This window comes from Somniosus microcephalus, unplaced genomic scaffold (assembly GCF_052327205.1).
Source record: "Somniosus microcephalus isolate GS21.2 unplaced genomic scaffold, FLI_Smic_1.0 unresolved_chr8, whole genome shotgun sequence".
NCBI classification, from domain to species: Eukaryota; Metazoa; Chordata; class Chondrichthyes; order Squaliformes; family Somniosidae; genus Somniosus; species Somniosus microcephalus.
Window position 1 is genome coordinate 44,005,630 of NW_028225186.1, and position 24,816 is coordinate 44,030,445.

Consider the following 24,816-nt stretch of genomic DNA (forward strand, 5'->3'; position numbering starts at 1 on the left):
GATATATTTCTTAAGGCTAAAGGGATCAACGGTTATGGGGAGAAAGCAGGGACCGGGTACTGTATTTGGATGATCAGCCATGATCTCATTGAATGGTGGAGCAGGCTCAAGGGGCCGAACGGCCTACTCCTGCTCCTATCTTCTATGTTTCTATGTTTGTATTAGCCAAGGCATAGAATTCAAGAACAGTCTGGTTATGTTTGAACAGTATAAAACACTTGTTAGGCCACAGCTAGAGTACTGCAGACAGCTTTGGTCACCACAGTACAGGAAAGATGTTATTGCACTAGAGAGGGTACCGAGGAGATTTACTAGGATGTTGCCAGGAATGGAAAATTTTAGCTGTAAGTAAAGATTGGATAGGGTTGGGTTGTTATCTTTGGAGCAGAGGAGGTGGAGTGGAGACATAATTGAGGTGCATAAAATTCTGAGGGGCCAAGATACAGTGGATAGGAAGGACGTATTTCCCTTAGCAGAAATGTCAATGATCAGGGGCGTAGATTTAAAGTAACTGGTAAAATGATTAAAGAGGAGTTGACAAGAACCATTTTCACACAGAGAGTGGAGCGGATCTGGAAGTCACTGCCGATCACATTAATAGAAAGCACTATGGACATGTACTTGAAGTGCTGTAAGCTACAGGGCTACGGACCCAGAGCTGGAAAGTGGGATTAGGCAAAATATCTCTTTTTCGTCTGGCAAAGACACGATGGGCCGAATGGCCTCCTTCTCTGGTGTAAATTTCTGTATTTCTATGATCACTGCCCTTAATCTTCAATATTCCAGGGAATACAAGCCTAGATTATCTGATCTCTGCTCATAGCCTAACCCTTGGAGCCCTGGTAACACACTCGTGAATCTGCACCGCACATCCTCCAAGGTCAATATATCCTTTCTAAGGTGCAGTGCGCAGAACTGTACACAGTGACCTAACCAGGCCTCTGTGCAGCTGTCACACAACTTCCTTCCATTTATATTGTGCAGGGAAGTTGTCTAATAGTTTGCATAGGTCATTTCACTGTTGAAAAGTTACATTTGCACAGCTGCGATGGCCGAGTGGTTAAGGCGTTGGACTTGAAATCCAATGGGGTTTCCCCGCGCAGGTTCGAACCCTGCTCGCAGCGATTCTACTGCAAGTTCTTTATTTTATTTCATCGGTTCCCTGTGGAGATCACTGGCCCCGAAACTGATTAGAATTCCCTCCACTGCACGTTATGACACTGATTAACCCAAAGCTGTTGTTCCAATTGGAAACACTAATTTGTCATCAATTGGAAACACTAATTTGTCATCAATTAGAAATTGTGGATTTGTTTGAAACTATTTGCAAAGATCAGTGAGAAATTCACACATAAGACAGCACGTAAAAATTCCATTTAATAAAGAACCCTGCAATGTTTGGAAGGAAAAGAGTGGAAACGCGGTTTGGTTTTCTAAAGTTGAACCCGAATTAAAAAGTGTGTAAAACGACCGCGGCAGGACTCGAACCTGCAATCTTCTGATAGCATCAGAATTTACACCGAAGTCAGACGCCTTATCCATTAGGCCACGCGGCCACACAAAAGTAGACTCAACAAATCCTAATAATGAGTGATTAAACTCCGTTACTGTGTTCATTTCATTAACAACAGAGAATACTGGAAACACTCAGCAGGTCAGGCAGCATCGAGTGAGGGAGAAACAGAGTTAACCTTTCAGGTCGAACCCTTCGTCAGAACTGGAAAAGGTTAGGGAAGAGGGATTTTTAAGCAGGGGTGGGTGGAGGCGAGGTAAGAACAAAGGAAATGTCTGTGATAGAATGGACGGCAGGAGAGATTGACTGACAAAAGGGATGATGGTGAAAGGCAAAAGGAGAGGTAATAGGACAAGTTAACGAACAAAAGATGGCTCAAGATGAGGTGTGAATGATTATGGCAGAAACATTAACAACTGTCATGTGAGGAAAAATGAGAACAAATTAAAAAAATTAAAGAAATACAGGGGCCAATTTATAGCCTGAATTTGTTGAACTCGGTGTAAAGTCCAGAAGGCTGTAAAGTGCCTAATAGAAAGATGAGGTGCTGTTCCTCGAGATTACGTAGAGCTTCATTGGAACAGTGCAACAGGCCAAGGAAGGAGAGATCAGAGAGGGAGTGGAGCAGATAATTATAGTGACAGGTGACCGGAAGCTCGGGGTCACACTTGCCGACTGTTCTGCAAAGCGGTCACCCAATCTGCATTTGGTGTCACAATGTAGATTCAGCGAATACAGTAACTAAATTGTAAGAAGTACAGGTAATCGCTGATTCACCTGGAAGGAGTGTTTGGTGCCCTGGGCGATGGGAAGGAAGGAGTTAAAAGGGCAGGTGTTGCATCTCCTGCACTTGCATGGGATGGTGCCGGGCGAAGGAGAAGGGGTGTTGGGGTGATAGAGGAGTGGACCAGGCTGTCATGGAGGGAACGGTCCCTTCGAAATGTTGAAAGGGAGGAGGGGAAGATGTGTTTGGTGGTGGGATCATGCTGGAGGTGGTGGAAATGGCGCAGGATGATCCGCTGAATGTGGAGGCGGGTGGGGTGAAAGGTGAGGACAAGGGGGGAACCCTATCATGTTTCTGGGAGTGAGCGGAAGGGGTGAGAGCAGTCGTGCGGGAAACGGAACAGACTCGGTCGAGTGTCATGTCAACCATGGTAGAGGGGGATCCTCATTTGAGGAAAATGGAAGACATACCGGAAGCACTGGTATGGAAGGTGGCCTCATCAGAACAGATGCAACAGAGACAGAGAAACTGGGAGAATGGAATAGAATGGAATGGATAAATCCCCAGGGACTGATAATCTACATCCTAGTGTACTTAAGGAAGTGGCCCTAGAAATAGTAGATGCATTGCTGGTCATCTTCCAAAATTCGATAGATTCTGGAACAGTTCCCATGGATTGGAGGGTAGCTAATGTTACCCCACTATTCAAAAAAGGTGGTAGAGGGAAAATGGGGAATTATAGACCGGTAAGCCTGACATCGGTAGTGGGGGAAATGCTATGTGGATGTGGTGTATTTGGACATTCAGAAGGCTTTTGAGAACGTCCCGCACAAGAGATTAGCGTGTAAAGTTAAGGCACATGGGATTGGGGGCAAGGTACTGACTTGGATAGATAACTGGTTGGCAGACAGGAAGCAAAGAGTTGGAATAAACGTGTCTTTTTCCGAGTGGCAGGCAGTGACTAGTGGGGTACCGCAGGGATTGGTGCTAGGACCCCAGTTATTCACAATATATATTAATGATCTAGATGAGGGAACTAGATGTAATATCTCCAAGTTTACAGGTGACACAAAGTTGGGTGGGCATGTGTGCTGTGAGGAGGATGCCGAGAAACTCCAGTATGATTTGGACAGGTTGGGTGATTGGGAAGAAGCATGTCCGATGCAGTATAATGTGGATAAATGCGAGGTTGTCCACTTTGGTGGCAAAAACAGGAAGGCAGATTATTATCTGAACGTCAATAGATTGGGAGAAGGGGAAGTGCAACTAGACCTGGGTGTCCTTGTGCACTAGTCGCTGAAGGTAAGCATGCAGGTGCAGCAGGCGGTTAAGAAGGCAAATGGTATGTTGGCCTTCGTAGCGAGAGGGTTCGAGTACAGGAGCAAGGATGTCTTGCTGCAGTTGTACAGGGCCTTGGTGAGACCACATCTTGAGCATTGTGTGCAGTTTTGGTCGCCTTATCTGAGGAAGGATGTTCTTGCCATGGAGTGAGAGCAGTGAAGATTCACCAGACTGATACCTGGGATGGCAGGAATGACATATGAGGAGAGATTGGGTTGATTGGTCTTATACTCGCTGGAGTTTAGAAGAATGAGAGGTGATCTCATTGATACTTATAAAATACTAACAGGACTAGACAGACTAGATGCAGTAAGGATGTTCCCGATGGCCGGGGATTCCAGAACCAGGGGTCACAGCCTAAGGATAAGGGGTAAGCCATTTAGGACAGAGATGAGGAGGAATTACTTCATCCAGAGAGTGGTGAACCTGTGGAATTCTCTACCACAGAAGTCAGTGGAGGCAAATTCATTAAATATATTCAAGAAGGAGTTAGATATATTTCTTAAGGCTAAAGGGATCAAGGGATATGGGGAGAAGGCAGGGACAGGGTACTGAATTTGGATGATCAGCCATGACCTCATTGAATGGTGGAGCAGGCTCGAGGGGCCGAATGGCCTACTCCTGCTCCTATCTTCTATGTCTCTATGTTTCTATGTTTCAATGAGTCCTTACAGCAAGCGTGGTGGGAGGAAGTGTGGTCCAGGTAGCTGTGGGAGTCAGTGGGCTTATAGTGGATGTTGGTCGATAGCCTATCCCCAGAAATGGAGACAGAGAAGTCGAGGAAGGGAAGGGAAGAGTCGGAGATGGACCATGTGAAGGTGAGGGAAGGGTGGAAATTGGAGGCAAAGTGAAAGAAATTATCTAGTTCAGGGCGAGAGCAGGAAACGGCACCAATACAATCATCGATGTACCGGAAAAAGAGGTGAGGAAGGGGACCTGAGTAGGACTTGAACAAAGAATGTTCCACATATCCCACAAAAAGGCAGGCATAGCTGGGGCCCATGCAGGTACCAATAGCAACACCTTTAATTTGGAGGAAGTGAATGGAATCAAAGGAGAAGTTGTACAATGTGAGAACAAGTGCAGCCAGGCGGACAAATGCGGTGGTGGATGGGGACTGTTGGGGCCTCTGTTCAAGGAAGAAGTGGAGCTGCTTAAGGCCGTCCTGGTGGTGGATGGAGGTGCAGAGGGAATGGACATCCAGAGTGGAAAGGAGACGTTTGGGGCCAGGAAACTGGAAACTGTTAAAATACGGAGGGTGTTGGAAGAGTCGCGCATGTAGGTGGGAAGGGACTGGACAAGTCGAGAAAAAATAGAGTGAAGATAGGAAGAAATCAGTTCTGTGGAGCAAGAACAGGCTGCAACAATTGGTCAACCAGGGCAGTCCTGTTTGTGGATCTTGGGAAGTATGTAGAAGTGGGCAGTGCGGTGTTGAAGAACTGAGAGATTGGCGGCCTTGGGGGGAAGATCTCCAGAGGAGATGAGGTCAGTGACAGTCTTGGAAACAATTGCTTGATGTTCAGTAGTGGGGTCATGGTCCAGGGGGAGGTAGGAGGAGCTGGCAGTGAGTTGCCGTTCAGCCTCCGGATGGTAGAGGACGGTTCTCCAAACAACAACAGCACCACCTTTGTCAGCAGGTTTAATGACAATGTTAGGGTTGGATCGGAGAGAACGGAGTGCTGCAAGTTCAGAGGGAGATAGGTTGGAGTGGGTGAGGGGAGCAGGGAACTGGAGATCGCCGATGTTATTTCAGTCTCATTCTTTGCACTCCAAACCAACAGAGAGAGTAGACAATGGTAATGCAGTAGATGTAATTTATCTGGATTTTCAGAAGGCCTTCGATAATGTACCCCATAATAGACTGATGAACAAGGTCATAGAATCCGGAGTCAGGTGAGAAGTAGTGGAATGGATTGCTGGCTGGTTTAAGGAGAGAAGGCAGATAGTCCGACTACCGGGTAGTTTATTCACAGTGGCAGAAGGTGGGTAGTGGTGTTCCACAAGTATCAGAGCTGGAGCCACTGCTGTTCGCAATTTATATTAACGATTTAGACTTAGTAATCAGAAACACAATTTATAAATTTGCAGATGACACCAAATTGGGGGGGATAGTCAATACTGAGGAGGACTGCAACAAGTTACAGGAGGACATTAATAAACTTGCAGAATGGGCATAGCATTGGCAAATGAATTTGAACACAAATAAGTGTGACGTATTTCATTATGCTAGGAAGAATAGGGAGGTCAGTTTAAAAGATCTTTAAAATTATGAAAGGTTTTGATAGAGTGGATACAGAGAGAATGATTCCACTTGTGGGGAAGAGCATAACTAGAGGCCATCAATATAAGATAGTCAGCAAGAAATCCAATCGGGAATTCAGCAGAAACATCTTTACCCAGAGAGTGGTGAGAATGTGGAACTCGCTACCACAGGGAGTGGTTGAAGCGAATAGTTTAGATGCATTTTAGAGGAGGCTAGGTAAGCAAATGTGGGAGAAGTGAATAGAGGGTTATGCTGATAGATTTAGATGAGGAAAGACTGGAGGAGGCTCGAGTGGAACATAAACGGCGGCATGGACTGGTTGGACCGAACGGTCTGTTTCTGGCGGTATGTTAATAATGAGCGATTAAACCCCGGGATTGTATTTATTTCAGTTCAATTCTTTGCACTCCAAACCAATCAGCAGCTGTGAACCGTTCACTGATTGAAATACGAGAAGTCCCGATGGATCTGGAATTGTTCATTTAATGTTGGAAACGCTCCGCAGGTCATAACTCAGGATTTCCAGCTTTGCTTCAAAGTATTGCAGGTCCCGTGTGAGTTTCCATCCAAACTTTTCAACAAATAACAAAATCAAGAAACTACCCTCTCTACCAAAAATCAAATGGCCCGTACGGGGATCGAACCCGCGACCTTGGCGTTATTAGCACCACGCTCTAACCAACTGAGCTAACCGGCCATTGGGTTTGGTGCATGTGTATAAGCTTATATTTTCGAGACTCTAGCTGACGATTTCCTGCATTAATCTTTCAGCATACACCTGCAGTTGTCAATCATACACTATCCTATCGGCAAATACTGTACATATGGCACTGTGTGCCACACATGACAACAGCCAACACAAGTGCCAGGCAATGGCCAGCTCCAACAAGCGAAAGTCTAACCACCGCCCCTTCACATTCAACAGCAAGACCATCACCGAATCAGGTACCACCATTACCAACAACAACTTGCATTTATATAGCACCATTAACGTAGTAAAACGTCCCAAGGCGCTGCACAGGAGTATTTTCAGACAAAACATTTGACACCAATCCACATAAGGAGAAATTCGGGCAGGTGACCAAAAGCTTGGTCAAAGAGATAGGTTATAAGGAGCATCTTAAAGGAGGAAGAGAGGTGGACAGGATTAGGCAGGGAATTCCAAAGCTTAGGGCAACAGGAAGGTTGAGCGATTATAATCAGGGATGCTCAAGAGGACAGGATTAGAGGAGCGCAGATATCTCAGGGGGTTGTGGGGCTGAAGGAGATTACAGAGATAGGGAGGGGCGAGGCCATGGAGGGAACAGAAAAGCAAAATATTATTAAAATGGAGAGAGACTACAGAATGCTGCGGTTAAGAGGGATCTGGGTGTCCTCGTACATGAAACACAATAAGTTAGCATGCAGTAATTAAGTAGGCAAATGGAATGTTGGCCTTTATTGCAAGGGGCATGGGGTATAAAAGTCGGGAAGTCTTGCTACAACTGTACAGGTGAGGCCACTCCTAGAGCACTGCATACATTTTTGTTCTCCTTATTTAAGGAGGGATATACTTGCATTGGAGACAGTTCAGAGAAGGTTCTCTAGGTTGATTCCCGGGATGAAGGGATTGTCTTATGAGGAAAGGTTGAGCAGGTTAGGCCTATACTCATTGGAGGTTAGAAGAATGAGAGGTGATCTTACTGAAACATATCAGATTCTGAGGGGGCTTGACAGGGTAGATGCTGAGAGGCTGTTTTCCCTCATGGGGGAATCTAGAATCAGGTGGCATAGTTTCAGAATAAGGATTTGTCCATTTAAGACGCAGATGAGGAGGAATTTCTTCTCTCAGAGGGTTGTGAATCTTTGGAATTATCTACCCCAGAGAGCTGTGGAGCCTGAATCATTGATTATATTCAAGGCTGAGATAGACAGATTGTTGAACTATCGGAGAGTCAAGGGTTAAGGGGGAACAGGCAGAAAAGTGGAGTTAAGGCCAAGATCAGATCAGCCATGAGCTTATTGAATGGTGGAGCAGGCTCGAGGGGCCAAATGGCCAACTCCTGCTCCTATTTCTTATGTTCTTATGTTCTTATAAGGGCAGCCGGTGCATGGGAACACCATCACCTCCAAGTTCCCCTCCAAGTTACACACCATCCCGACGTGAAAATATATCACCATAACTTCATCGTCGCTAGGTCAAAATCCTGGAAATCCCTCCCTAACAGTACTATTGGAGGACCTTCACCTCATTGACTGCAGCGGGCCAAGAGGGCTTCTCACTACCACCTTCTCAAGGGCAATTAGTGATGGGCAATTAATGCTGGCCTTGCCAGCGATGCCCAAGTCCTAGGAACAAATTACATTAAATTAAAATCGTCACGACTGGATGTGGCAGGATTGCAGAGCATTGATCTGATCCGTTGGCTGTTGGATCGCTTCGCTCTGTCTACACATGCTGTTTCCATAGCTTAGCATGTGTGTAGTCCTGTGTTGTAGCTTCATGAGGTTGGCAGCTCATTTTCAGTACGCCTGGTGCTGCTCCTGAAATGCTCTTCTACACTCCTCATTGAACTAGGGTTGGTCCCCTGTCTTGATGCTAATGGTAGGGTGAGGGATATGCCGGTCCATAAGGTTACAGATTGTGGTGGAATACAATTCCAAAACTGAGGCCCCCTCTGCCCTCTCGGGTGGACATAAAAGATCCCATGGCACTATTGGAAGAAGAGCAGGGGGTGGTGAGGTTTACCCCGGTGTCCTGTAGCCAATATTTATCCTCAAATCAACATCACTAAAACAGGTGATCCTCGATTATCACATTGTGGGAGCTTGCTGTGCACAAATTGGCTGCTGCTGTTTTTCCTACATTACAACAGTGACTACAACTACAACTACAACTACATTGCCTGTAAAGCGCTTTGAGACGTCCTCAGGTGAAAGGCGCTGTAGAAATCAGAGTCTTTCTTTTACAGCCTTCGAAGTCACAGAATCACAGAAACCCCACAGTGCAGATAGAGGCCATTTCGGCCCATCGAGCCTGCACCGACACATATCCCACCCGATCCCCGTAACCCCTGCACCAACACATATCCCACCCTATCCCCGTAACCCCACGTATTTAATCCACCTAACACTAAGGGTTAATTTATCATAGCCAATCAACCTAACCCGCACATCTTTGGACTGTGGGAGGAAACCGGAGCACTGACAACTGACAAAAACCAAAAATCAACATAAATTGAATTTAACAGCAAAAGGAGTTAAGGCAGGCCGGTTAGCTCAGTAGGTTAGAGCGTGGTGCTAATAACGCCAAGGTCGCGGGTTCGATCCCCGTACGGGCCATTTACTTTTTGATGCTGTGGGTAGTTTCTTAATTTTGCTATTTGCTGAAAAGATTGGAGCTGTCATACTTTGAAGCAAAGCTACAAAACCTTAGTTCTGCCGAGAACTCAAGGAACTGGAAGGTTGACCTTGTGTCTATCTGTCCACAGATGGCGCTGATGGATAAGGCGTCAGACTTCGGTATTAATTTTGAGGTTATCAGAATATTGCAGATTCGAGTCCTGCCACGGTCTTTTTACACACTTTTTAATTCGTGTTCAGTTTTATAAAACCAAACCGTGTTCCCACTTAGTAGCTGAAGGTGATTCCCTACCAAACACTGCAGGGCTCTTTATTAATTAGTATTTTTGATGCTGCTTTGTGTGTGTATTGCTCACGAGTTCCCAACAAATCCACAATATCTAATTGATGCCGATAAATTATTAGTGTTTCAATTGGAACTTTGGGTTAATCAGTGTAATAAAGTGCAGTGGAGGGAATTCTGATCAATTTCGGGGCCAGTGATCGCCACAGGGAGCCGATGAAATAAAAAAATTGCATCAAAGTCGCTGCGAGCAGGGTTCGAACCTGCGCGGGGAAACCCCATTGGATTTCGAGTCCAACGCCTTAACCACTCGGCCATCGCAGCTGCACGTTAACAGTGAGAAAATGCTTCCTACTGTGAGTGAGTCAGGAACTAGCTCAGAGAAGACAGGTCATAAATACTCACCGATAAATCCAGCAGGGAATTCAGGATTAACTTCTTTGGCCAAAGAGCGCTGAGAATGCAGTAGTTGAGGCGAATACTACAGATGCATTTAAGAGGAAGGGAGAAAGGAATAGAAGGATATGCTGATAGGATTTTTTAAATTCGTTTATGGGATGTGGGTGCACTGGCAATGCCAGCATTAAATGCCCATCCCTAATTGCCCCTTGAGAAGGTGGTGGTGAGCCGCCTTCTTGAACCGCTGCAGTCCGTGTGGTGAAGGTGCTCCCACAGCGCTGTTAGGGAGGGAGTTCCAGGATTTTGACCCAGCGACGATGAAGGATCGGCAATATACTTCTAAGTCAGAATGGTGTGTGACTTGGAGGGGAACTTGGAGGTGGGGGTGTTCCCATGCGCCTGCTGCGCTTGTCCTTCTAGGTGGAAGAGGTTGCGTGTTTGGCAGGTGCTGCTGAAGAAGCCTTGGTGAGTTGCTGCAGTGCATCTTGTAGATGGTACACACTGCAGCCACGGTGCGCCGGTGGTGGAGGGAGTGAATGGTTAAGGTGGTGGATGGGGTGCCAATCAAGCGGGCTGCATTGTCCTGGATGGTGTCGAACTTCTTGAGTGTTTTTGGAGCTGCACTCATCCAGGCAAGTGGAGAGTATTCCATCACACTCCTTACTTGTGCCTTGTAGATGGTAGAAAGGCTTTGGGGAGTCAGGAGGTGAGACACCCGACGCAGAATGCCTAGCCTCTGACCTTCTCTTGTTGTCACAGTATTTATGTTCAATGGTAACCCCCAGGATGTTGGTGGTCAGCTCCTTTGTTCATGTTGGACCAAGGTTTTAATGAAGTCGGGAGCCGAGTGCTCTTGGCAGAACCCAAGCCGGGCATCAATGAGCAGGTTATTGGTCAGTAAGTGCCACTTTACAGCACTGTGGATGAAACCTTCCATCACTTTGCTGATGATTGAGAGTAGAGAGTAGACTGATGGGGTGGTAATTGGCTGGATTGGATTTGTCCTGCTTTTTGTGGACAGGACATACCTGGGCAGTCTTCCACATTGTTGGATAGATGCCAGTGTTGTAGCTGTACTAGAACAGCTTGGCTGGAGCACAAGTCTTCAGAATGATAGCCGGGGTGTTGTCAGGGCCCAGAGCCATTGCTGTATCCAGTGTGCTCAGCCTTTTCTTGATATCACGTGGAGTGAATCGAATTGGCTGAAGACTGGCTTCTGTGATGGTGGGGACCTCAGGAGGAGGCTGATATGGATCAGGCCAGGTGGTCCGTCCAGCTTCATTTTTATTATTTTGTTTCATAGCGGTTTGTTACAACTGAGTGGCTTGCTAGGCCATTTCAGAGGGCAGTTAAGAATCAACCACATTGCTATGGGACTGGAGTCACACAAAGGCCAGACCAGGTAAGGACGGCAGATTTCTTTCCCTGAAAGACATTAGTGAACCAGATGGGTTTTTACGACAATCCGATAGTTTCATGGTTACCATTACTGATTCTAGTTTTATTTGGGGGGTGAGGAGAAATAGAGAAGGAGGAGCCTCGTGTGGAGACCAGTTCGTGCAAATGGACTGTTTCTGTGGGGCAGACTCTATAATATTATGTAACACCCGTTTTAATCAGACACAGAATGATCCGGGACTGACAGCACATCCCTTTTAAACAGACACAGAATGATCCGGGACTGACAGCACATCCCTTTTAAACAGACACAGAATGACCAGGGACTTACAGCACATCCCTTTTAAACAGACCCAGAATGACCAGGGACTGACAGCACATCCCTTTTAAACAGATACAGAATGACCAGGGACTTACAGCACATCCCTTTTAAACAGACACAGAATGATCCGGGACTGACAGCACATCCCTTTTAAACAGACACAGAATGATCCGGGACTGACAGCACATCCCTTTTAAACAGACCCAGAATGACCAGGGACTGACAGCACATCCCTTTTAAACAGATACAGAATGACCAGGGACTGACAGCACATCCCTTTTAAACAGACACAGAATGATCCGGGACTGACAGCACATCCCTTTTAAACAGACTCAGAATGACCCGGGACTGACAGCACATCCCTTTTAAACAGACACAGAGTGATCCTGGACTGACAGTACATCCCTTTTAAACAGACACAGAATACTCCGGGACTGACAGCACATCCCTTTTAAACAGACTCAGAATGACCCGGGACTGACAGCACATCCCTTTTAAACAGACACAGAGTGATCCTGGACTGACAGCACATCCCTTTTAAACAGTCACAGGATAATCCGGGACTGAAAGCATGTCCCTTTTAAACAGACACAGAATGACCCGGGACTGACAGCACATCCCTTTTAAACAGACACAGAATAATCCGGGACTGACAGCATGTCCCTTTTAAACAGACACAGAATAAACCGGGACTGACAGCATGTCCCTTTTAAACAGACACAGAATAAACCGGGACTGACAGCATGTCCCTTTTAAACAGACACAGAATGATCCGGGACTGACAGCATGTCCCTATTAAACAGACACAGAATGATCCGGGACTGAAAGTAGACCCCTTTTAAACAGTCATGGAATGCTGCCTGACCTGCAGAGTGTTTCCAGCATTTCATCTGTTTATATTTCAGATTTCCAGCATCAGCACTATTTTGCTTTTGTAATAGAATTTTACGTAATTGGCTCTGTGGCGCAATGGATAGCGCATTGGACTTCTAGTTGGTATAGCAGATTAAGGCATTCAAAGGTTGTGGGTTCGAGTCCCACCAGAGTCGGATTTTGGGTCAGGGTTCGGTGGTTCCTCCACTGACGGTACATTTTGCAGTAAATCGGTAATTCAGAGAAGGGAAACTACCGCCCCGACACTTTCCCTCTGAGTACTCTCAACCCCTGAGTCAGTTACACAGGAGCAGGAGGAGGCCATTCAGTCCCATGGCCGTTTTACATAGGAACAGGAGGAGACCATTCAGTCCCATGACCCTTTTACACAGGAACAGGAGGAGGCCATTCAGCCCCTTTAGCCTGTTATACAGGAACAGGAGGAGGCTATTCAGCCCCTCGAGCCTGTTATGCAGGAACAGGAGGAGGCTATTCAGCCTGTTAAGCCTGTTATGCAGGAAAAGGAGGAAGCCATTCAGCCCCTCAAGCCTGTTACACAGGAACAGGAGGAGGCCATTCAGCCCCTTGAGTCTGTTACACATAAATAGGAAGAGGCCATTCAGCCCATCGAGCCTATCATACAGGAACAGGAGGAGGCCATTCAGCCCCTCGAGCCTGTTATGCAGGAACAGGAGGAGGCTATTCAGCCTGTTAAGCCTGTTATGCAGGAAAAGGAGGAAGCCATTCAGCCCCTCAAGCCTGTTACACAGGAACAGGAGGAGGCCATTCAGCCCCTTGAGTCTGTTACACATAAATAGGAAGAGGCCATTCAGCCCATCGAGCCTATCATACAGGAACAGGAGGAGGCCATTCAGCCCCTCGAGCCTGTTATGCAGGAACAGGAGGAGGCTATTCAGCCTGTTAAGCCTGTTATGCAGGAAAAGGAGGAAGCCATTCAGCCCCTCAAGCCTGTTACACAGGAACAGGAGGAGGCCATTCAGCCCCTTGAGTCTGTTACACATAAATAGGAAGAGGCCATTCAGCCCATCGAGCCTATCATACAGGAACAGGAGGAGGCCATTCAGCCCCTCGAGCCTGTTATGCAGGAACAGGAGGAGGCTATTCAGCCTGTTAAGCCTGTTATGCTGGAAAAGGAGGAAGCCATTCAGCCCCTCAAGCCTGTTACACAGGAACAGGAGGAGGCCATTCAGCCCCTCGAGTCTGTTACACATAAATAGGAAGAGGCCATTCAGCCCCACAAGCCTGTTATACAGGAACTGGAGGAGGCCAATCAGCCCCTCGAGTCTGTATCACTGGAACAGGAGGAGGCCATTCAGCCCCTCGAGCCTGTTATGCAGGAACAGGAGGAGGCCATTCAGCCCCTCGAGCCTGTTATGCAGGAACAGGAGGAGGCTATTCAGCCTGTTAAGCCTGTTATGCAGGAAAAGGAGGAAGCCATTCAGCCCCTCAAGCCTGTTACACAGGAACATCATGGGCAAGGAAACCTCCTGCTGATTACCACCTACCACCCTCCCTCAGCTGATGAATCAGTACTCCTCCATGTTGAACACCACTTGGAAGAAGCACTGAAGGCAGCAAGGGCACAGAATGTACTCTGGGTGGGGGGCCTCAATGCCCATCACCAAGAGTGGCTCGGTAGCAGCACTACTGACCGAGTTGTTCGAGTCCTGAAGGATATGGCTGCCAGTCTGGGCCTGCGGCAGGTGGTGAGGGAACCAACACGAGGGGAAAACCTATTTGAACTCCCCCTGACCAATCTACCTGTCACAGATGCAAAACAGTTCAAAAAGTATTCATTGGCTGTAAAGCACTTTAGGATGTCCTGAGGTCGTGAAAGCCCTGTAGAAATGCAAGTCCTTCTTTTACAGCCTTCAAAGACAAAGTGACTTAGCGGGCAAAGACCAGAAACAGGGACGGTACTATAGATGAACCTTACAGATGGGCCGGTTAGCTCAGTTGGTTAGAGCGTGGTGCTAATAACGCCAAGGTCGCGGGTTCGATCCCCGTACGGGCCATTTATTTTTCGAGGGAAGGTTAGTTTCTTAATTTTGTAATTTTTGAGCAGTTTAAAAGTTTAAAAAGTTTGGAAGGAAACTCACACGGGACCTACAAAGCTGCAAAATCTTAGTTCTACCGAGAGCTCATGGACCTGAAAGGTTAACCCTGTGTTTTTCTGTCCACAGATGTTCCCTGACCTGTGGAGTGTTTCCAACATTTAATGAACAATTTCAGATCCAGCATCTGCTGCATTTCGCTTTTTATTTTACCGCAGTGTCCTCGCTTCAATTAACAAAAGTCAAAAATAAATTGTAGCTACTGGAAAATGGGTTTTATTGTCACTGTGAGTATTGGTGGTTCAGGGGTAGAATTCTCGCCTGCCACCCGGGAGACCCAGGTTCGATTCCCGGCCAATGCAGGTTAAAATTTTTAACAATTTATTTCAGAGCAAACACATCACATGAAACATTAATAATAAATTAGCTGTTCCTGTGTAACTGGATCAAGGGAATGAATGGCCTCCACCTGTTCCTGTGTAACAGGCTTGAGGGGCTGAATGGCCTCCTGTTCCAGTGTAACAGGCTTGAGGGGCTGAATGGCCTCCTCCTGTTCCTGTGCAACATGCTCGAGGGGCTGAATGGCCTCCTCCTGTTCCTGTGTAACATGCTCGAGGGGCTGAATGGCCTCCTCCTGTGTAACAGGCTCGAGGGGCTGAATGGCCTCCTGTTCCAGTGTAACAGGCTCGAGGGACTGAATGGCCTCCTCCTGTTCCTGTTTGACAGGCTCAAGGGGCTGAATGGCCTCCTCCTGTTCCTGTTTGACAGGCTCGATGGGCTGAATGGCCTCCTCCTGTTCCTGTTCGACAGGCTCGAGGGGCTGAATGGCCTCCTCCTGTTCCGGTTTGACAGGCTCGAGGGGCTGAATGGCCTCCCCCTGTTCCTGTTCGACAGGCTCAAGGGGCTGAATGGTCTCCTCCTGTCCCGGTTTGACAGGTTCGAGGGGCTGAATGGCCTCCTCCTGTTCCGGTTTGACAGGCTCGAGGGGCTGAACGGACTCCTCCTGTCCCGGTTTGACAGGCTCGAGAGGCTGAATGGACTCCTCCTGTTCCGGTTTGACAGGCTAGAGGGACTGAATGGCCTCCTCCTGTTCCGGTTTGACAGGCTCGAGGGGCTGAATGGCCTCCTCCTGTTCCTGTTCGACAGGCTCAAGGGGCTGAATGGCCTCCTCCTGTTCCGGTTTGACAGGCTCGAGGGGCTGAATGGCCTCCTCCTGTTCCTGTTCGACAGGCTCAAGGGGCTGAATGGCCTCCTCCTGTTCCTATTGAACCATGTTTCAGGCACTAATGTGGCTGATGTTCCGATTGTGCCCTCTGCTGTCCCGGCGCAGAAAGAAACACAGTGCCCGTGTATAAAACCCAAAGTCCTTGTACTTTCTTTCTTTCTTTGAATCTTTCTTTCATTTCTTCCTTTTCTGTGCCATATGCTCCTTATTCTATTGTTGCTTAGTGATATATGTGTTCATATTTGCCGGTTTCAGCATGTTCATTGCTTCTGCTGCTTTGAATTGTGTCGAAAAAGTGAACTGAATTTCTCCACCTGTGTGAAGCATCCTCGTGTTCGAAGCTGTTTTGGTTTCAATCAAACAAACGCACAGATTACTCGAACTCGCTGAGACTTTCCTGGCCAGTATTTGTTTCTTGCTTCCTTGCATTTGGAAAGGCCCAGGCTTCATCCCCGGCCTGTGCTGAGGGAGCTGACCTGAGCCTGGGCAGCGGTTACAATTGGTGTCTGTGGCCCTGTGTTAGGGAGAGGGTGAATGAGCCTGGCTTCTTGTCCACTCGCCCTGCTGGCTATGGGCAATGGCTGAGCAGAGGACCAGTTGTGATGGGTTTCAGCAGGAGGGGAGAGGTGGAGAAGGGAAGTTGTAAAGATAAAGAAAGGGGCTCCCAGCTGTTACAGCTGCTGCTGCCCACAGTAGGCAGTTTGGACAGTGGGTTACCACAGCCCATGACACACACAAGCCAATCCAGCCTCCTCGTGGACTGCCTTCACTTACACTTCTCCTTTTTAAGATGAAACTGTCATTTCATTCATGTGACGTCTAAACCACATCCCCTCTGATTGTCATTTCAAAACCATTGCACTTACAGTCTCAGCTCAACATCGGCAAACCCCAGCAGCAAGCAGGTGAGATTTACAATCTCTTAATGATCAATGACCTTTCACAGGAACGTGTCAAATCAGTGCTATGTTGTTAAAGTCAACACAGGATGTCAAGGTCTTAGAGAGGGTGCAGAGGAGATTTACCAGAATGGTACCAGGGATGAGGGAATTCAATTATGTGGAGAGACTGGAGAAGCTGGGATTGTTCTCCTTAGAGCAGAGAGGGTTAAGAGGAGATTTGATAGAGATGTTCAAAATTATGAATAGTTTTGATAGCATAAATAAGAAGAAAGTGTTTCCACTGGCAGAAGTTTCGGTAACCAGAGGACGCAGATTTATGGTGATTGGCAAAAGAACCAGAGGTGAGATGAGGAAACATTTTTTTTAAGCAGCAAGTTGTTGTGATCTGGAATGCGCTGCCTGAAAGGGCGGTGGAAGCAGATTCAATAGTGACTTTCAAAAGGCAGTTGAATAAATACTTGAAGGAAAAACATTACAGGGCTATGGGGAAAGGGCAGGTGAATGAAATTAATTGCAGAGCTCTTTCAAAGTGCCGGCGCAGGGCTATGGGGAGAGAGTGGGGCACTGGGATTTATTTGGGATTGATACAGGTCTATGGGGTGTGAGTGGGGCAGTGTGATTAGTTTGGGATTGATTCACGGCTATGGGGTGAGAGCAGGGCAGTGGGATTAGTTTGTGATTGATACAGGTCTATGGGGTGTGAGCGGGGCAGTGGGATTAGTTTGGGATTGATTCAGGGCTATGGGGTGAGAGCGGGGCAGTGGGATTAGTTTGTGATTGATACAGGTCTATGGGGTGTGAGCGGGGCAGTGGGATTAGTTTGGGATTGATTCAGGGCTATGGGGTGAGAGCGGGGCAGTGGGATTAGTTTGTGATTGATACAGGTCTATGGGGTGTGAGCGGGGCAGTGGGATTAGTTTGGGATTGATTCAGGGCTATGGGGTGAGAGCGGGGCAGTGGGATTAGTTTGTGATTGATACAGGTCTATGGGGTGTGTGTGGGGCAGTGGGATTAGTTTGGGGATTGATACAGGGCTATGGGGAGATAGCGGGTCAGTGGGATTAGTTTGGGATTGTTACAGGGCTTTGGGGAGAGAGCGGGGCAGTGGGATTAGTTTGGGATTGATACAGGTCTATGGGGTGTGAGCGGGGCAATGGGATTAGTTTGGGGATTGATACAGGGCTATGGGGAGATAGCGGGTCAGTGGGATTAGTTTGGGATTGTTACAGGGCTTTGGGGAGAGAGCGGGACAGTGGGATTAGTTTGGGATTGTTACAGGGCTTTGGGGAGAGAGTGGGGCAGTGGGATTAGTTTGCGATTGATACAGGTCTATGGGGAGATAGTGGGTCAGTGGGTTTAGTTTAGTATTGCTGTGGCAAAGACCCAGAATTAACACAGTGGGCCGAATGGTCTCCTCTGCTCTGTAAATATCTATTGTTGGAGACTCCTCGGCAGCTTTTAACACACCATTTGGTGCACATTTCCTCTCCATATTCTTCTCTAAATGTTCACTGACGGTCCCTTCACAGCTACCCAGGCTCCCTGTTTTTCGTGTTAGCAGCAAATGTCGATACGTCTGCCTCCTGTACCCAAGTCCAGATTGTTGAAATGGCAAGAAGGGCAACGGTCGCAGCAGTGATGCAGGGGGGCCAACTCTTTACATCGTCCAGTCAAAAAAACACCCAATAACTACCGCACTCTGCTTCTGCCTTTTAACCAGCTTCCTGGTTTCTGGAACGGTTTCTAGTTGAGTATTAATTTTATCCCATATAAGGACATAGAAACATAGAAACATAGAAGATAGGAGCAGGAGTAGGCCATTCGGCCCCTCGAGCCCGCTCCGCCATTCAATGCGATCATGGCTGATCATCCAAATTCAGTACCCAGTCCCTGTTTTCTCCCCATACCCCTTGATCCCTTTAGCCTTAAGAAATATATCCAACTCCTTCTTGAATATATTTAATGAACTGGCCTCTACTGCCTTCTGTGGTAGAGAATTCCACAGGTTCACCACTCTCTGGGTGAAGAAATTCCTCCTTATCTCAGTCCTAAATGGCTTACCCCTTATCCTTAGACTGTGACCCCTGGTTCTGGACTCCCCGGCCATCGAGAACATCCTTCCTGCATCTGGTCTGTCCAGTCCTGTCAGAATTTTATAAGTTTCAATGAGATCCCCTCTCATTCTTCTAAACTCCAGCGAGTATAAGCCCAATCGACCCAATCTCTCCTCATACGTCATTCCTGCCATCCCAGGTATCAGCCTGGTGAATCTTCGCTGAACTCCTTCCATGGCAAGAACATCCTTCCTCAGATAAGGCGACCAAAACTGCACACAATACTCACGATGTGGTCTCACCAAGGCCCTGTACAACTGCAGCAAGACATCCTTGTTCCTGTACTCAAACCCTCTCGCTACGAAGGCCAACATACCATTTGCCTTCTTAACTGCCTGCTGCACCTGCATGCTTACCTTCAGCGACTGCTGTACAAGGACACCCAGGTCTCATTGCACTTCCCCTTCTCCCAATCTATTGCTATTCAGATAATAATCTGCCTTTCTGTTTTTGACACCAAAGTGGATAACCTCGCATTTATCCACGTTATATTGCATCTGCCATGCTTTTGCCCAATCACCCAACCTGTCCAAATCATACTGGAGTTTCTCGGCATCCTCCTCACAGCACACACGCCCACCCAGCTTTGTGTCATCTGCAAACTTGGAGATATTACATCTAGTTCCCTTGTCTAGATCATTATTATATATTGTGAATAGCTGGGGTCCAAGGACCGATCCATGCGGTGCCCCACTAGTCACTGCCTGCCGCTCGGAAAAAGACCCATTTATTCCAACTCTTTGTCAACTGTCTGCCAACCAGTTCTCTATCCAAGTCAATACCTTGCCCCCAATCCCATGTGCCTTAACTTTACACGCTAATCTCTTATGCGGGACCTTATCGAAAGCCTTTTGAAAGTCCAAATACACCACATCCACTGGTTCTCCATTATCTATTTTACCAGTTACATCCTCAAAAAATTCCAGTAGATTAGTCAAGCACGATTTACCTTTTGTAAATCCATGTTGACTTTGTCCGATCCTGTCACTGTTTTCCAAGTGCTCTGCTATTACATCTTTTATAATGGACTCTAGCATTTTCCCCACTACCGATGTCAGGTTTACCGGTCTGTAATTCCCATTTTTCTCTCTACCACCTGTTTTGAATAGTGGGGTAACATTAGCTACCCTCCAATCTATGGGTACTGTTCCAGATTCCATTGAATGTTGGAAGATGATCAGCAATGCATCTACTATTTCTAGGGCCACTTCCTTAAGTACCCTAGGATGTAGATTATCAGCCCCTGGGGATTTATCGGCCTTCAATCCCGTCAATTTCCCTAACACCATTTCCCTACAAATACTGATTTCTTTCAGTTCCTCCCTTTCATCAGACCCTATAAGACCATAAGAACATAAGAAATAGGAGCAGGAGTAGGCCAATTGGCCCCTCGAGCCTGCTCCGCCATTCAATAAGATCATGGCTGATCTGATCCTAGCCGCCAATCTACTATCACAGAACCATCTCCTGAATCTAACAGAATTAGACACACGAAATCGGAGCAGGATCAGGCTACACAGCCCCTGGGCCCGCTCCGCTACCCACAGGGCCATGTCCGATCCGAACCTAGACTCATGTCCAAATTCCTGCCCGCTCCCCGTAACCCTTAATTCCCTTTACTTCTAGGAAACTGTCTATTTCTGTTTTAAATTTATGTAATGATGTAGCTTCTACAGCTTTTTGGGGCAGCATATTCCATGGACCTACCACCCTCTGAATGAAGTAGTTCCTCCTCATCTCAGTTTTGAAAGAGCAGCCCCTTATTCTAAGACTATGCCCCCTAGTTCTAGTTTCACCCATCATCGGGAACATCCTCCCCACATCCACCCGATCAAACCCATTCACAATCTTATATGTTTCAGTAAGATCGCCTCTCATTCTTCTGAACTCCAATGAGTAGAGTCCCAATCTACTCATCCTCTCCTCATATATCCATCCCCTCATCCCCGGGATTAACAGAGTGAACCTTCTTTGTACTGACTCGAGAGCAAGTATGTCTTTTCTTAAGTATGGACACCAAAACTGTATGCAGTATTCCAGGTGCGGTCTCACCAATACCTTGTACAACTGAAGCAATACCTCCCTATTTTTATATTCTATCCCCCTAGCAATGAAAGCCAACATTCCATTGGCCTTCTTAATCACTTGCTGCACCTGCATACTAACCTTTTGAGTTTCATGCACCAGGACCCCCAGATCCCTTTGTACTTCAGTACTTTCCAGTTTCTTGCCACTAAGATAATAACTTGCTCTACGATTTTTCCTGCCAAAGTGCATAACCTCACACTTTCCAGTATTGTATTCCATCTGCCAAATCTCTGCCCACTTACTCAGCCTGTCTATGTCCCTTTGCAGGTTTTTTATGTCCTCCTCACTCACTACTTTCCCTCCCATCTTAGTATCATCTGCAAACTTTGATATGTTACACTCGGTCCCCTCCTCCAAATCGTTAATATAGATTGTAAAGAGTTGGGGACCCAGCACTGACCCCTGCGGAACACCACTAGTTACTGATTGCCAGTCTGAGAATGAACCATTTATCCCAACTCTCTGCCTTCTGTTAGATAGCCAATCCTCTATCCATGCCAGAATATTACCCCCAATCCCGTGATTTTTTATCTTAAGCAATAATCTTTTGTGTGGCACCTTGTCAAATGCCTTTTGGAAGTCTAAATACACTACGTCCACTGGTTCCCCTTTATCCACCCTATATGTTACTTCCTCAAAGAACTCCAGCAAATTTGTCAAACATGACTTCCCCTTCATAAAACCATGCTGACTTTGTCCTATTAAATTATGATTATCCAAATGTCCTGTTACTGTCTCCTTAATAATGGACTCCAAAATTTTACCTACCACAAACTTTAGGCTAACCGGTCTATAGTTTCCAGCCTTCTGTCTACTGCTCTTTTTAAATAAGGGTGTTACATTAGCAGTTTTCCAGTCTGCCGGGACCTTTGCTGAGTCCAGGGAGTTTTGGAAAATTATTACCAATGCATCCACAATCCCTACCGCCACTTCCCTCAAGACCCTAGGATGTAAGCCATCAGGTCCAGGTGATTTATCCGGCTTGAGTCCCATTATTTTACCGAGTACCACTTCCTTAGTGATTTTGATCGTGTTTCGCTCCTCCCCACCTATAGCCCCCTGTTTGTCCAGTGTTGGGATATTCTTAGTGTCCTCTACTGTAAAGACTGATACAAAATATTCATTCAGTGTTTTTGCCATCTCCATATTTCCCACCATTAATTTCCCGGTCTCATCCTCTAAGGGACCAACATTTACTTTAGCCACCCTTTTTCTTTTTATATAGCTATAAAAACTCTTACTATCTGTTTTTATATTTTTTGCTAATTTACTTTCATAATCTATCTTCCCTTTCTTAATCAATCTTTTTGTTATTTTTTGCTGTCTTTTAAAGTTTTCCCAATCCTCTATCCTCCCACTAGATTTGGCTACCTTATATGCCCTTGTTTTTAGTCGAATACTATCCTTAATTTCTTTACTTAGCCACGGATGGCTGTCTTTTCTTTTACACCCTTTTCTTCTCAGTGGAATATATTTTTTTTGGAAGTTGTAAAATAACTCCTTAAATGTACACCACTGATCATGTATCGTCTTACCCTTTAATCTATTTTCCCAATCCACTCTACTCAATTCCGCTCTCATACCTTCATAGTCTCCTTTATTCAAGCTTAGCACGCTTGTTTGAGATCCAACCTTCTCACCCTCTAATTGAATATGGAATTCAACCATGTTATGGTCACTCATTCCAAGGGGATCCTTTACTAGGACATTTTTAATTAATCCTGTCTCGTTACACAGGACCAGATCTAAGGTTGCTTGCCCCCTGGTCGGTTCAGTTACATACTGCTCAAGAAACCCATCCCTAATACACTCAATGAACTGATCCTCAAGGCAGCCCTGCCCAATTTGATTTGTCCAATTAATATGATAGTTAAAATCCCCCATAATTATAGATGTTCCCTTATTACAAGCCTCAACTATTTCCTGATTGATACTCCGTCCAACAAAGTTGCAACTGTTCGGAGGCCTATAGACTACGCCCACTAGTGTTTTTTTCCCCTTATTATTCCTTACCTCCACCCAAACAGTTTCATTATCCTGATCTTTTGACCCAATATCATTGCTCTGTATTACAGTGGTTCCTTCCTTGATTAACATAGCCACCCCACCTCCCCTTCCTTCCTGCCTGTCCTTCCTGATCGTTAAATAACCTGGTATGTTTAATTCCCAGGCATTGTCACCCTGCAGCCATGTTTCTGTAATGGCCACAAGATCATACCCATATGTAGTTATTTGTGCCATTAACTCATCTATTTTGTTACGAATGCTACGTGCATTCAGATAGAGAACTTTCAAATATGTTTTGTGACACTTAGTTCCTGCTTTTGCCCTTTTTATTACTTTACCTTTTACTCCATACCTTCTGCCCCTTCCTGACACGCTCTGGTTTTAATTTCCCCACTGCTACCTAAGTCTATGACCTTCTCTGTTGTCATTTTTATTATTTGCTCTCTAGGAACCTCCCCCCCACTAGTTAGTTTAAAACTCTCTCTACAGCTCTAGTTATATGATCCGCCAGGACTCTAGTCCCAGCACTGGCCAAGTGAAGCCCGTTCCAACGGAACAGCTCCCTCCTGCCCCAGTACTGGTGCCAGTGTCCCAGGAAGCAAAACCCATTTCTCCCACACCAGTCTTTGAGCCACGCATTTAACTCTCTAATTTTATTTGTCCTAGCCAAATTCGCTCGTGGCTCAGGTAATAATCCAGAGATTATTACCCTTGAGGTTCTGTTTTTTAATTTGACCCCTAGCTGCTCATACTCCTTTAACAGAACCGGCTTCCTAGTCCTATCTTCGTCGTTTGTCCCAACATGGACCACGACAACTGGATCCACCCCCTCCCACTGCAAGTTTCTTTCCAGCCCAGAGGAGATGTCCTTAACCCTGGCACCGGGTAGGCAACACAGCCTTCGGGACTCTCGCTCTCGGCTGCAGAGAACTCTATCTATCCCCCTAATAATACTATCCCCTACCACTACAACATTTCTATTTACTCCCCCCTCTTGAATGGCCCCCCGTTCCACGGTGCTGTGGCCAGGTTGCTCATCCTCCCTGCAGTCCCTGCTCCCGTCAGCCATGGCTCAGTGGGAAGCACCCTTGCCCTGAGTAACCCTCGCTCTCCCCACTCCAGTGACTTGAGCACAAAAATCCAGGCTGACACTCCAATGCAGTACACAGAGTGTGATGCACTGTCGGAGGCGCCGTCTTTCAGATGAGATGTTAAACCGAGGCCGTGTCTGTCCTCTCAGGTGGGTGTTAAAGATCCTATGGCACTATTTCGAAGAAGAGCAGGAGAGTTCTCCCCTGAGTCCTGGGCCAATACTTATCCCTTAATCAACACAACTAAAACAGATTATCTGGTCATTATCACACTGCTGTTTGTGGGAGCTTGCTGTGCGCAAATTGGCTACCACATTTCCTACATTACAACAGTGACTACACTTCATTGGCGCTAAAGCGTTGGGACGTCCTGAGGTCATGAAAGGCGCTGTAGAAATGCAAGACTTTCTTTTTTCTTTCTCTGGGAGCTCACCCACCACCAATGTTAGGCCGACTGGTCTGTAATTATCTGATTTATCCCTTTCACTCTGATTGAAGAGAGTTGTTATATTGGCAACAGCAGGCATGTGGTTCAACTTCCATATCCAAGGCTTACATAGAATTTTACAGCACAGACACAGGCCATTCGGCTCGACCGGTCCACGCCAGCGTTTATGCTCCACACGAGCCTCCTCCCACCCTACTTCATCTCGCACTATCACCACATCCTTCCATTCCTTTCTCCCTCAGGTCCTTATCTAGCTTCCCCTCAAATGACATTCGCCTCAATCACTCCTTGTGGTAGCATCTTCCACATTTTCACCACTCTCTGGGTAAAGAAATTGCTCCTGAATTCCCTACTGGATGAATTAGTGACTAACTCATATATATGGCCCACAGTTTTGGTCTCCCCCCA

General features: G+C 46.6%; 7 non-coding genes across 7 annotated transcripts; 4 read left to right on the forward strand and 3 right to left on the reverse strand.

Annotated features, from left to right (window-relative positions):
- The first annotated feature begins 1,042 nt into the window (after positions 1-1,042).
- Positions 1,043-1,124, forward strand: trnas-uga (transfer RNA serine (anticodon UGA)). Its single transcript has one exon. It is a non-coding gene; the product is annotated as a tRNA-Ser (tRNA).
- A 343-nt stretch (positions 1,125-1,467) lies between these two features.
- On the reverse strand, positions 1,468-1,556 carry trnar-ucg (transfer RNA arginine (anticodon UCG)). The gene is given in 2 exon segments: positions 1,468-1,503; positions 1,520-1,556. It is a non-coding gene; the product is annotated as a tRNA-Arg (tRNA).
- A 4,908-nt stretch (positions 1,557-6,464) lies between these two features.
- On the reverse strand, positions 6,465-6,538 carry trnai-aau (transfer RNA isoleucine (anticodon AAU)). The gene has a single exon. It is a non-coding gene; the product is annotated as a tRNA-Ile (tRNA).
- A 2,550-nt stretch (positions 6,539-9,088) lies between these two features.
- trnai-aau (transfer RNA isoleucine (anticodon AAU)) lies at positions 9,089-9,162 on the forward strand. The gene has a single exon. It is a non-coding gene; the product is annotated as a tRNA-Ile (tRNA).
- Positions 9,163-9,708: 546 nt separating this feature from the next.
- On the reverse strand, positions 9,709-9,790 carry trnas-cga (transfer RNA serine (anticodon CGA)). Its single transcript has one exon. It is a non-coding gene; the product is annotated as a tRNA-Ser (tRNA).
- A 2,750-nt stretch (positions 9,791-12,540) lies between these two features.
- On the forward strand, positions 12,541-12,634 carry trnar-ucu (transfer RNA arginine (anticodon UCU)). Its single transcript has 2 exons — positions 12,541-12,577; positions 12,599-12,634. It is a non-coding gene; the product is annotated as a tRNA-Arg (tRNA).
- A 1,786-nt stretch (positions 12,635-14,420) lies between these two features.
- Positions 14,421-14,494, forward strand: trnai-aau (transfer RNA isoleucine (anticodon AAU)). The gene has a single exon. It is a non-coding gene; the product is annotated as a tRNA-Ile (tRNA).
- Positions 14,495-24,816: the final 10,322 nt, after the last annotated feature.